We start from the raw sequence: 12342 nt of genomic DNA on the forward strand, positions 1-12342 counted from the left end.
AAGAGAGATGACAGCAACAGCAGTAGCACAAGAGGCTTGACACACATTCATAAATTTAGAAGTCAAAACCGTAACTGGAAGTTGTATCTGTATGCGCACATAATCTTGGAGCAAAGAGGGTGAGTGAGCAGCAGAAAGGAAGAATCTCTCCTAAAGTAACTGCTGACAACAGGGTTTGTGTAAATGCTATTTACACTGGGAGGCCCAGGCAGACTACAATAACCCCACAAAAGTAAGAGGAAAGACAGCCACAGTCTTGGCCAAAACCCCCCTCCTAAGCCACTGAGAGAGCACTGCACTCCAAGCAAGTTGTGAGTCCTAGGTGACTTCAGCAATAGATGCTGAACCTGGGCTGGGTTTGCTCCCTGAAGGTCTTCTTATGCACTGGGTGGGATAAAAAATATAACATTGTTCAGGCAAACCCTCAGGCAAAGTCTTTGCTGTAACAGAAAAGTCAGATGACATTGTTGGGTATCTGCTGCAAACCAAAGAACTCTTCCCAAATGCAATGCCTATAATTAAATGCACCATTTAAACAGAAAGCAGAGCAGCAAAGAGAGATGCATGCTTACTTTTAGCTGGCTGAGACTACTTCTGCAATCACCTTGTTCTTACTCATCAAGTCGTTAAATTGCTTAATATCCAGTGGACATCAAGGAAAAGTTTCCATCAAGCAGTAGAGCAGAAAGTGTATTATTAGGCTGCATACAATCACAATTATATAAACACCTTATGAGACCTCTTCAACCACATGTTGCCCTTGAAAGTTTGAGATCATTTCAGAGCAGGAAAAAACACTGAAAAATGTGTTTAACTTACACATGTGTGTCCTACACTTGCAGAAGTCCATTTCCATGGACTCTTCTGGGTTTTTTTTAGAAAGATACAGAACTAGATTCCCAGGCCTCAACACAGATTTGCTGAGATGCTGCCCCAGAACCAACATGAGAGGTCAAACCTCGAGGCACTGGCTCTTGACCTCCTTTTGGACTCACCCCCACTGCCAGCTGTATGGAGAGCAGTCCAGGTGGGCACTCTTGGACCAGCCTCTAAAGCACCCAGGACTTCAGCCTCCATCTCCTTCAGAGTAAATGACAACTGGGTGGGTAAGAATACCTGTGCAAAGCATTGTTTTAGGACTGAAAAATCTTTTACTGTAGTGTTGTAGCACCAAGAGTCACCACTGCTTTGGTAAAGGAGTTATTCTATTTTGTAGCTTATCAGACGAGAGAAGATAAGTGAGCACTGCAAACAGGGAAAATCCAGGGCCCAAGCACTCACAGCTCCCATTAAGTTCAGTTGCAGTAACACTGCTGAATTTTGTATAAACCTTGGAACAAAGGGACAGTAACTATGCTAATCAGAAATATTTTCCCTAGGCAAGAAGAAATGATTGAAGTAACACACCACAGCAGACTGTTACAGTCTTTTGGTCCTGACAATGCTGTATTGAAACAAAAAAATCATAGTCCTTAAAAAAAATTCTTTCATACCCTGGCATTTAATCTCCAATGTCAATAGTAAAGCTATAGCAAAATGAGTTTAATGGGCTCTGTGGGCACTCAAGATCAACTGCCAAAGAAGAAAGGAAGAATTACGTGGCGCACTACATTCCTTTTCTGCATCTATCACATAAAGTTATAGCTAAACAATTTCCAAAAAATACTGCAAAAGGAACTTCACACTTCTCTCGGCAGATTTTTAAAGACTTAAAGGAGATCCACCAACAAAGATGATTTAATTGGTTTGGTACCTGTTTTTCAGATTGGTTTCTTATGAGCACTGTAAAATACTGAATCCATCCTGCAGAAGGTTGCTCAGTGCCTCTGAAGCGCAGTTTTTAAGCAGCAGATGCCTAGGGGCACTGTTATTTGATAGGAGCCTAATTTATGAATGACATTCAAGGCTACAGATGTCAGCTGTATAAAGACAACTCCCTGCAATCTCCCTCTGTCCATCCAGAACTTGAGATGCCGAAGCATGCTGAAATTTAAGATTTTCTTCAGTGTCTCTAGAAGTATACAGAGAAAGAGGTAGATGCCTTAGAATACTTAATCTTGTGCTGCAGTCCCTGACTTTGGGATACTGAGCAAATGTTTTTTTATCTTCCATTTTATTTTATCTAAAGGGGTGGCTGACAAATGACCTACCTCTCAATCTAATATATCTACTTTTGGAAACTAGCAATGTTATTTTTGCCACTGCTAGTTTCATCATTTCTCAGATTAAAAGATGTTATGCCTAAACCTTTTGTTACTAGACCAAGGCAACCAATTTTTCATGTATGATACTATCTGATGGCTTTTCTTCCATATGTGCCAGATATAGATATAATTTACAGGTTATTCCTGCCAGCCAGGATAATAATCTATTATTTCTTGAAGAAGAAAATACTTTTGGTGTTCCAAATACAGTGTACTGGGCACCTAAAGAGTGATTGTAGATTTTTTCTGTTGTCATATCACTAAGATGCTAAAAATCTCATCCATGCTCCTTCCAAACAGCCTAAATTGGAGAGCAAGCTTACTTGTACTTAGCTTGTCAAGTCACTTTTAAAAACTAATCTTGTTTTTTGGAGAACTTTTTCCTTTGTTTTATAATTCATAGCAAAACCATCTTCTTACATGTGTTTGTCATACAGGCTGTCATTCTGAAGTCTTTAAAAAATATTACTCAATACCAACCCTGCCCTCTCCTGCTACAGGAGAGAGACTATTTGTAGTAGTTTATTAAAATGGCAGCATAATCCCATATTAAAATTGCTTTTATTATCATAAATGTCAGCACACTGAAGTCACCATCACTTTGGATGCCTTGCGTGGCTGCAAGGTCAAATGAACACCTAGAACAAGAACAGTTTATATAAAATAAAGTTACACCCAAAGATGACAGGGAGGATTGACTTCCTTGACTGTTTTGTCATTAACCCTATCTAGATTGGAAGTTTTCTCGAGTACAGTGACTAAATAGGGTGTATGTGGTACTCTCAAGGAGTAACTTTGTTCCTAGATGTGTTTTACCCCCTCAAACACCTGACAGAAAGAAGGTGGATCATTCTGCCATTGTGTTACCCAGGGAAGGTGCAATTAACATCGGGTTTATTTTGAAAATGCATGTCAACAGGAGAAAGATGTATATATCAATCTGGTGAAAAAATACACACCCTTTAGTAAAAAATCTTCTTTAGCTCTACTTATTATTACAACATCATTTAAGTGCAAGAAATTATTTTTTAAAATTTTAAAAACTCAATTTGTTTCAAACCACAACCATAAAAGTAAATCATTTGTGACACCAAATAACTTCTTGCTTTTACTTTATATGTATAGAGAGAAAAACCGCAGGCAAACCCAAAGCATTATTATTTTTAGCTGACCTGAGCAATTTAGCAATTTAGGTTTGAGGTACAGATTCTTAAAGAGGATTAGCTACATATTGGCTCTTACCTTCCTAGCAGTGGACACTTTAGTCAACATTTGGAGAGAAAACATACCAAATTTTGTCGCTCTCAAAACATTTGGATGAAACTTGTTAATAGGCTTGGCCTGATGACAGAGGTTTGACCCTACATGCAAGAAATATAGGAACCTGAAGAATAAGTGATTGATATGCTACCTTCAAAACTGAGGCTTGGGATTGCATTTTGCCACAATATTGTACAACCCTTGGCAAGCAACCAGCAGTCTATCCCTCGTTATGCCATCTGGAGGAAAAAAACAATAGCAAAAAAGCCTTGGCACACACTCTGTTTTGGCAAAGGCATATGTGGGAGAATAGCCTACCTGAGCCAAACTGTCTTTGGCTTCTAAGAAGAATCTGGCTGATTCAGAGGCTTGTGACACCTCTCACTATGTTTTCATTTTCTGTCAAAATCACACAATCACATCAATCTTCAAAATAGCAGCATATTCTCAAATGCTATACTATTCATGCCCCTTAAAGCTGTTGGATTCATGACCAGATTCCTGTTAAAATCCAATTAGATTTCCAGTTTAAGTTCAGAGTGATCTTGGGAGAGTCGAAGGATGCAAGGGATCACTTGCTATTGTGAAAGCAAAAAAATTTTTAAAGGGAGAGTATTTTTTCTTAATTCTCAACAAGTCCTTGAATTGTTTTCCAAAACTTTCCAGTAATCACTGAAATTTAAACCTAAATATTTAGCAGCCAACCAAAAGCTTTTTGGTTTTTTATTTGTTTGCAATTGATGCAAGAGGAGGAAAGGAGCTGTGTGCTTGGTCTTATACTCTTGTGTAAGGAAATCTTGGGGGTACTGCTTCAGTTCTCAAGGGAGTAAGGGAGCCCTAGCTCTCTGATACTCATTTAAGGCAGGAGTGTGATCATGAAAACAGGTCTGCCCTGTTTTGCCTCATCCTCTTGTTTCAAGCTGATGATGACCCTTGGCTGTGCTGATCCAGGCTTTTGACCATGAGGCACATCTGACTGGGGAACTGATCAGACTAAAAATCATCATAAAGTATTAATGAATGCATGGGTATTTGCGTGGCAGTGCCAGCTTACAGACACACTGGCTCTAATTTCCCAGATACAAAGAAATGTTTCCCATCTTGATCTCAGGTAGTAGTATTTTTCTCAGCTCTTGAAGCACTCATCTCCAAAGACAAGGCACAAGCTGTTGAGGAGGAGCAAGACGACCCCCTTTCTCCTGCTCTCGCTCTCCCTGTGAAGGAGGGGACTGTTAATCCCCCTCACTCACTGAGGGGTTCCTGCCTCCTGGGAGGGCCATTTCCTGGCTGGAGGTGAGGGGCTGCCCCATGGTGCCCTGGGGTGACCCAAGGACAGGCAGCCTTGGCCCAGCCATGTGCCCAGCGGCACCACTGCTCCCCTATCTGCTGCAAGTGGCATGTGTAGCAAGGGGCTGAGAGGGAGGGAAAATGATCTGGAATAAGGGTTAGGAAAAGTAAAAAATTATTGGACTTAATCTCAAAAACTTGCTATATGGAGTTTAATTGATCCAGCCAGTGCATGGCAGTAGGAACTGAAAAGAAGTTTTGACCCAGCATATTTCACAGAATCAATTAATGCCTCGCTGAAAAGGTGATTTGCAGTTGGCATTTCAGGCAGCCGTACTGCCTGGCTCTGGAATTATTGTTGTATTGTTGTTCACACAAAAGGAAAATAAACTCAACCACTTGAATTCCTTTTCCCTGAAATGTATGTCTAAGAATGTAGCTTAAAAGGGAAAGTAAATGGCAGATGACAGCATCTTTGCAAAGTACACACACTCTGAGCTATACAGACAGGGAAATAATTTTTTTCAAAGAAAAAGACAAAGGAAGAATGAGAAAGAATAACAAAGCAGTGAAGTTCTCATTAAAAGTACTGGAGTAGCTTTTTGGTTACATTGTTACCACATAGACAAAAGATAATCAAAAAGTTATTTACATCCCTTTGTTTTGTGGCATTACTCTTCACTGCATCTAGCAAGAAAGGTTTTTCAAGAATAAATTGAAATTTTGTGCACTTAGATCATTTGTCTTCTCACCTTGAACCATTCCCTATGGGGAGGCTTCACTCTGCAACCCAGGCAGGATTGCCTGACTTCCTCTGTGTACCCAGGAAGGTTTAGCCAGACACCACCTGCCTCTCCAGCAGCTCTTGCCCCACTTCCCTGAGACTGCCAGGAAGTCAATCCTTTTCTCCCAAGCAGCAGGACGAAGCACTACTGATGTTTGCATCAACTTTCATGCTTCCTGCCTTTTTCCATGGAAAGAGCATGAGTTTTTTAAAACTTTAAAAACTCAATTTGTTTCAAACCACAACCATAAAAGTAAATCATTTGTGACACCAAATAACTTCTTGCTTTTACTTTAGATATATATAGAGAAAAACCACAGGCAATCCCAAAGCATTATTATTTTTAGTGAGTCTGAGCACACCTGCTTCCTTGATGGACAGAGTGCCAGTGGAGACAGACCGTGGCTGTGTCATCGACTGCAGGCCCACGTCAAGCATTCCATCACACAGCAAAGGAGGGTTCCTTCCGCGGCCGTGTGATCCCACAACAGTTGGCCTGACAGCTGCTTTACTGCATTTCTTTTCACTTTTGCGTCATGCTGCCTTTGATAGCAGAGCAGCCGGGAAATAAATGGAACCAAAGATTGCAGACTGCTTTAAACTCTCTTTTGTTCAAGAGATCTTTCAGATTAAAATAATGCTGAAAGGAGACTGCTAGAAGTGAGAAAAGGGCTTAGGATGTTGAGGGAGCCCTATACAGAGTTAAAACAAGCTCAGGAGACTCCCTGTTGTTTCCAGCCACCTTATGAGCCAAACATCTTCCTCCAGAGGTCTAGGTTCACATTATTTATATAGCAATCTCTTCTGATTCTGCTCAAAGACTAAGCACCCCCAAAGCCTGGAAAATGATCAAAAGGGGAGTTTGATCTTATGCTGCTTCTATAAAAAAAAGTCTCCCCGAAGAATGTCTCTCTGTTAAACTACTCTATTTAATTCTTACAACCCTGAGGTATGTATCAAGATTTGGACCCTTAAATTGCTTAGCATATTTTATTACTGTATTTTCTGCCTCCTTGGGGTATACAGCTGCTCAGTGAGCTTGTGTTTATAGAGCTCTTGAAGGTCCACAGATGGAGAGTGAAGAGAAGCAATCTATATTTTTACACTGTATATTCATGTACCCTCTTTTTCCTTAAGGCTTGGCCTCAAACACATGGATAACTAAGGTTTCATATGATTCCCTTGAGCATAGTGACAGAACATATTTACTGTTTATTGCCACAAAGTTGATTTCTATCAGTGGTGCACTACATTTCCATCCAAGCAGGATCCAACACATCCCAAAGAAAAGTGGGTGATAAAAAGAGAATTTTTTCTGTTGAGCTGCATAGAATCAAGGCACAAGACACCAAAGCAGAGCAACCTCACTGTGGTCTTCAACACAGGGGGAACTGGAGGGGCAAACATCAGTCTCTTCATTCTCAGGACCAGTGACAGGATCCAAGGGAATGGCACGAAGCTGAGTCAGGGGAAGTTTAGATATCAAGAAAAGGGTTTTTACCTAGAGGGTGGTTGAGCACTGGAATAGACTCCCCAGGGAAGTGTTCACAGCACCAAGCCTGACCGAGTTCAAGAAACATTTGGACAATGCTGTCAGGCACATGGTGTGACTCTTGGGGTGTCCTGTGCGGGGCCAGGAGTTGGAACAGAAAACACTGAGCAACAATGTGTGCCAGTTGCTGCATAATCCTCTCTGGAGCTGCCCTGTAATCACACACTTTACCTGTGCCACAGCAGAGTTTCAGTAAGAGTCAATATGGAGGAGCAAGACTGTTTTCTCTTATTTTCAACTCTGAATATAGTTGAGGTCATCCTTTACATAACAGTTCTCTGCCTTTGTTTTGAGAAATCCTTCAATACAGACAAATGAGTCTACATTTATACCTACATCAGCCAATGCAATTACAGGTGGAGAAGCCAACTGGAGAGTTTCCAATTATTCTGAGAAGTTTTGGTTATGCTTCCATAGTCACAATAGGAAAAAGAGAAAGTAAAATGTGCTATCAGCATAATGAGCCCACAGAAATGGCCCCTGTTACATTTAGTGACAAACAGACAAGCACATATGCACAAACATTAGGAAGAAGTTTGTTTAGCTATATTCCTAGTTACCAGTCACTGCACGCACTCCTGATTAACAACGCTCACCAACAAAAGATGTAACAAATCAGTTAGTATTCCTGACTACTCACACAATATTTGGGATTTGAAATTTATGCTCCCTAGTGAAAGCTTTAAAAGTATATATGAAGGACATCTCTAATAACATAAATTATAAAAGTAAGTTGAAACAGGAATTCAGCTTTACTCTTTACCAAAATGCAATTCTTCCTGCTGCTTTATCAGATACCTAAGATTATCAGACATATTCTGCTCAGCTGGGAGATAACAGTTATTAACAAAGAAGTTCTTACAGCATGTTCATCAATAACACTTTGCAAGAAAACTTCCTCAATTTTTACTTTTAACAATTCTCATAGAAGTCAGGTTAAATTCCAATCTGAGCACAAATGGACAAGCTGTTTTCTTGTGCTTTCTACAGAGACACCCGAGTTTCTTCCACTGAGATTAATACACAGTTTTCACAATTCTCATAAAGGAGATAGAGTGGAAAAATAAAAAGGTTTTTGAGCAAGAGGGTGGACTAGGCACCATAGTGCATATCATAGCTGATAACCCAGAATGGGTTTTCAGTTTAGCTAAGTAGGCAGCAACCCATTCATGAACCCAAACAGTATTTTTCAAACTTGTGTATCAGCTGAGGCCACAATTTGCTGCACTTTTGAAATACCATAGAAGAATGAGGACAGTTTTACTCCCATGGATCCACCAGGATATGTATTTACCAAATAACTACAGCATGCACTACTTTATTTGATTCATCCAAAAAACTCCAGTTACTATGAGCCCATTTTTAAATCATGCCACAAGAGAGATGGCCTCTTGTGTTGAGTGAATAATTAAGTGTAATATTGCCCAACCATCTATTCAAATGCAAGCTTCAGAAAACTAAATGCTGACAAATAGTCTGGGGTCATGTCTGTGAAATGCTCCATATGTGCTAGCTGAAAGAGTCTGATGCTAGCTTGCTCTCAAATGTTAATAGCTTTGCAAAAACAATGCCCTCTCTTCTGCAGCAGAAATTTTTCTTGTTCAATCCCCAATAAAAGTAGGTTTTGATTTAAGTTTGAGAAAAAACCCATCTATCATTTAGTTATGACAAAGTGAAAAGAAACCTGTTTCTTCATTCTAAGGCAATTATATACAGCTAAGAGCCAGAAGTGCTGGCCTTGAGCTACGCTGAGGTCAGTGGGCCTGTGAACACCTATGTTGGCTGGTGGCCACACCAACACTTCTGCAGAAAAGTGCCACTCCAGGTATTTAACGCGAACATCTAAGGCAGTAATTCCACTTCTTTCCAGTCAAAGAGCAAGGAAGTCCCATTTTCCCAACAGGCCTATCCCTTCTCTGCAAGGTAACTTGCTTGGGAAGCCCAGGAAGAGCTGCAGGTGCTCTGTGTGGCAGCTGGAGCAGTGTGGGAGAGAGCCCCCAGGAATACCAACCAGCTGGAGGAGAGGGCGCACAGCCAGCTGCAGGCAGCCACCGCCTGCCCAGTACAGCTGAAACTGTGTCTCTGCCAGACTTAAGGCAATGCTTTCAGAAAGCCCTGACCAGGAGAGCCCAAATAAACTGAGTAAACTGAGAGATCTCAATCATGACTAACCAACTGCCTAAAAAAAAGAAAAAAAAAAAGAAAAAAGTGTATGTCTAGGAAATGTTTTTCACATATCTGAGAATAAGTCATCTGGCTGAAGTATGCACTGTATCTTCCAAGTTGAAAACAAAAGTCACTCGTTTGGTTGTGGCATTTTTTCAAGTTACAGTTGATGTGACACACATGCAATTTTAAAAGCAACAGCCTGTGTTAAATTTATCACAACTTCACAATGGGATTTAGAAACCTGAAGCTTGACTTATAAACAGCTCATGGGGACAAATGCTTTGCAACATAGCTTCACATTAATTACAGTAATCCAAACATGAAAAAAACTGTACTGCAATCTGTTTGTACGTGGACAGGTCAAGGCTCTAGGGACTCCTCAACATGAAGAATATTTCCAGGGAAAAGAAAGAAAAAAGGCCACATAGACACAGTGTCACAGTATCCAACAGTTTCCTTGGATATCTGATAATACCTAACTTTTTCCTTACACAGAAAAGTTAAATCTATGCTATTGTATGATCAACTAAATTCACTAATTACAAAATTTTTTAGCCTCATTGCTGTGGAAGAAATGGGAAAATAACATGAATTCTAGCTACTTTTCAGCCTTAAAAAGAAATAGCTCTCCAAGAATCACATGTAAAGATACATAACAATTACAGTAAATATAGGTATTATACAGATATGCCTGAGACATTGCAGAATCTTGCCAGTTACTGTCTATTAATAAGAGGTTATAACAATGTATTTATATATAGCTGTTTCCAGCCTGAAGCATCCCCAGTTTTGATGAAGTTAAAAGCCAAGTTCCTCAAGCATCATGACTGATACCTTAATGAGCAGGCTCAAAACTATTTTAGGACTTTTCCCAGTAAATCCAAAAAGCTTTAATTGTTTGTATTTTTCTTTCAATGCCCCCAATAGCATGTGAATTATGGCAAGTAGATTCATTATCCAACTTGATGAGTTATCATCACCACAGACACTGTGATTACAGGTGTTTCAGTCTTCACGTAATTGTTACTCCTCCTTTTTTGACAAAGACTAATTGAGAATAGTAGTGCCACTACTGTAGGCATTTATATAATCAAGGCCACTGTCATCTATTCTTGGTGTCATAATCCAGACCACAGTTTCACGGCATTGCTGTGAATGCAAAGGAAACATAATAGTGAAATTTAAGAAGGTTAAGACAAAGACAGCAGTACACTTGATTTCAAACCCTATTACTCAAAGGTAATTTAAGATATGGACTCTTAAATTATGTACAATTGTTTCATGAGTAATAAATATTCTATATTAAAGCAGTTCTAAAGGTTTTCACCCTTGAATTTTTTCAAAAAACTGAAAGCTTCTTTTCTTTTTTCCTTGTCCTAAACTTTCACTAGATGTAAACAATTTGGTGGTGACATGCACTAGGGAACCTTGCTGTGAGATTTTGCACTAGAACACAGCACAATAGCTGAAAAAAATAACAGTCGTGGCTATGGTAACCCAAAGTGAAACATGTTATTTGCATCAGTTTATAACCATACTGAGATGCAATTTACACATTACCAATGTAGCAGGACATGATTGGTGTAATCACAAATCACCTATCACATCATGAAGCCACAAAGTGTTTTTTAAATGTTTCTGAAAAGCATTCATGGGGAAAAATGCACAGATCTGGCCCTTGACATCTCATGGGTGATTTAAAAGAAAAGATAAAAAAAGAAAATAATAAGATTTCTGGTTTAAAATATTCTGTGCTTTCATTTTATGTTTTTAATTTCTTTTCTCTCCCTTTTAGTTAGTGCAAACGATATATGCTTAAAACGCCTTCTACTAAAGACAGCAGCAAAACTCCCATGAACTGGCTCCAGGTAAATCACTTGCAATCAGCATTACAGCAAGACAACACCTGACTGACATGTCTCAAGTTCTAGTATTATTTTGAGTTGAGTAAAATCTAGCTTATAACCATTCTAGATTGGTATCTGACCAAGCATAGCTGATTTGCTAAAACTTTAGAAACCTATCCATCATACAGACAGTCCTTGGGTCTGTCTGGTCTGTCCTTCCATCTCCTTCCACATGGAAGCAGCTGTGTGATACCACTGGTGACTAAGTGGTCATAGTCATTGTATGCTCATGACAGAGAGACTCGGTTTTAAAATACAACCAAAACAGTAAGAGGGCTACTGGAAATGTGCCAAATGGGATAAAATCCCATTTCAATGTCAAGTGAATATCATATTTTATAAAATAATACTTTTTTTTTTCTGGTTAGCTCAGAGGAAGCAGGGGGAAAATTTCAGCATAGAAAATACTTCCTGAGCTGCAAAACTTGAAGGGGAAGTTATAGCTATAATGCTCCTGATGCACAAACCAAGCCAGAGAGAAAAGCTGCTCAAACCAACAGTGAGATCCCATCTCTATATAATGTCCTTCATGACAAGCTCATATTTCCTAATAAGTAATGTATCCCATTCCCCTCAGTCATGGTAAATCTGGTGGTTTTGTTAATCAAAATATTCCTAAGTACTTTTTTCAACAGATTCATTGTCTGCAATTGAAAATTGCACTTGACAGCTTAGTCATGGTGGAAACTGTTTACTTTTTAACTTGTAAATTATTTTGCTGAGAAAAAAATAGTTGTGTAATTTGTTCTTAAACATGAGAAAGCAAGCAATGAAATTGTAGTTTAGTTGTTTTATGTGGGCTGTTTCAGCACGTCTTGAAAACAAACAGATAATCCTGTTTTTATAGATTCATTGAAAAAATCTAAAGTGGAAAATACAGAAATGTAACTCAAGCAGATTTACTTTCATGTAGACAACTTTTAAAAGACTACAGTAGCTCTTTAAGGATTAGGGAACTTTCAGTAGCACAGGCACATTTGCTGAAAATTCTATAACTTTCATTTTCCCTAGAGAAGCTTTTGGTAAAATTCCCTAATGGACAGTACATTTTTACCTTTTGTTCACATTAGGAGCAGGTAGTAAATATTGAAAAATAATTTATAAACACCACATTTATTTCCAGAGATCAAGTATTCAATTTAATGATGAACTGCAATAAAAACTATGTGCAAATCAGCA

General features: G+C 39.1%; 1 protein-coding gene across 12 annotated transcripts in view; it reads left to right on the top strand.

Moving 5' to 3' along the window:
- B3GALT1 (beta-1,3-galactosyltransferase 1) overlaps positions 1–12342 on the top strand; it is a 186741-nt gene that overhangs the window by 163976 nt on the left and 10423 nt on the right. For 9 of the 12 annotated variants that reach the window (XM_039554608.1, XM_039554606.1, XM_039554605.1 and 6 more), the window contains one exon: positions 11052–11124. The exons of 2 other annotated variants lie outside the window; for them this stretch is intronic. The gene's annotated coding sequence lies outside the window, so the exon portion shown is untranslated. Of the gene's footprint in view, positions 1–575; positions 1103–11051; positions 11125–12342 lie in introns of those variants that run through there. One more of the 12 variants, XM_010406839.4, reaches the window with a different exon arrangement.

This window comes from Corvus cornix, chromosome 7, assembly GCF_000738735.6.
Source record: "Corvus cornix cornix isolate S_Up_H32 chromosome 7, ASM73873v5, whole genome shotgun sequence".
Taxonomy (NCBI): Eukaryota; Metazoa; Chordata; class Aves; order Passeriformes; family Corvidae; genus Corvus; species Corvus cornix.